This window comes from Ictidomys tridecemlineatus, chromosome 12, assembly GCF_052094955.1.
Source record: "Ictidomys tridecemlineatus isolate mIctTri1 chromosome 12, mIctTri1.hap1, whole genome shotgun sequence".
Lineage (NCBI taxonomy): Eukaryota > Metazoa > Chordata > Mammalia > Rodentia > Sciuridae > Ictidomys > Ictidomys tridecemlineatus.
The window spans coordinates 57,484,815-57,486,247 of NC_135488.1; positions in this window are offsets into that span (position 1 = coordinate 57,484,815).

Below are 1,433 nucleotides of genomic sequence, written 5' to 3' on the forward strand. Positions count from 1 at the left end.
CCTTTTTAAGAATTGCATATTTTTTTAGGCACAACTATTAGCACATTAAGAGGGAAACAAAAAGTTACTATCTTTTTAAAACTGCAAGCAGTTACTCTCCTAACTTAACTCCCTCATTACCTAAAGTATCTGGCTCCCAGGAACAGCCTTATAGAGAGAAGGGAGTGTTGTACTGAGAGGAAAATGTTACTGGACTATTGACTGATAATAAATTTAGATAAAATTAAAATACAGCTTTTTTTCCTTATGGGCATTTGTTTTGTTTCAAGTCATCATATACTAGGTATTGGCATTGCTATCAGTGGATACAAACGCTTAGCTCTTAAAAATGTTTTTATTTCTTTTTTAATTTTTATGTGAAGTATCGAGTATTTGAAATGGGTCTTGTCTACCTTCATTAGTCTTCAAAGAACAACCATTTGCTACCAAAGTAAATCAGTATTCTGAATGTGCTTCTCTTGGTTTTTATTCATAACTAGTTCCTGTAGGCATTTCCACCAGAACTTGAGGCAAATCATAAGGAAGCTGTTTCTTTTAAAATACAAACCACCACCAACAATTTAAATGTATATAATACTTAAGCGTTTGGCTGGTTTTTATTTTTTAAAATGTATAAAAACCAAAAAAGAAATAAAAAGAGAGAGAGAGAGAAATTTAACATTGTATGAAGACAACATGAGAAGATGCACTTTCTGTAACTTTGTCTAATCATTTTAGTTACTAACTTGTTAAACCCAATTTAAATTGAACTCACTGCAGGATTTCTTATTAGTATAATCCTATGGTTTATTTGAAATATATATATATATATATTTACTGACCGGTGTCTTCTCAAAAGCACATTTTAGGTACTAAAAATAGAAGGAAAGAAGATGCATCTTCAATTACATTTTATGAAATCTCCCATCACATATACTATTAAGATTTGCATATCATAAGGTGTTTGTTTTGTATTTTTGTATTGTATATGGACATTATTTTTTAATGTGACAAACACATTAAAAGCATAGTCACAGACAATAAAAATATGGTAATGTGATTTCTTTGAAAACTCCTACAATGTTAAATTTGGAGGCAGCTTCAAACTATTTTATTGGTGGTAATTAACTCACTGAGCTCTTTTAATTGGAGAAGCAGCCTGTATATATTCCTAACTCTTGTTCACTTGCATTTAAGTTTAGAAAGAGCCCCAAGTAAAACAATGGAAATGTATATACAACTATTAGTTCTTAACATGATTTAATTATATCAAGAAACATGAATTTAACTTACTTTTATGTAGGCAGACTATCCATTTTGTCCATTTTACTGTTTGTTAAAATAACATCCCTCTCCTACATATTCTTCTCTTGACCCAAATGAAATATTAACCAAAGGTCAAGATGAGGAGAGAGAAACGACTGAGATGAATGTCTTTACTAAAATACCAATAA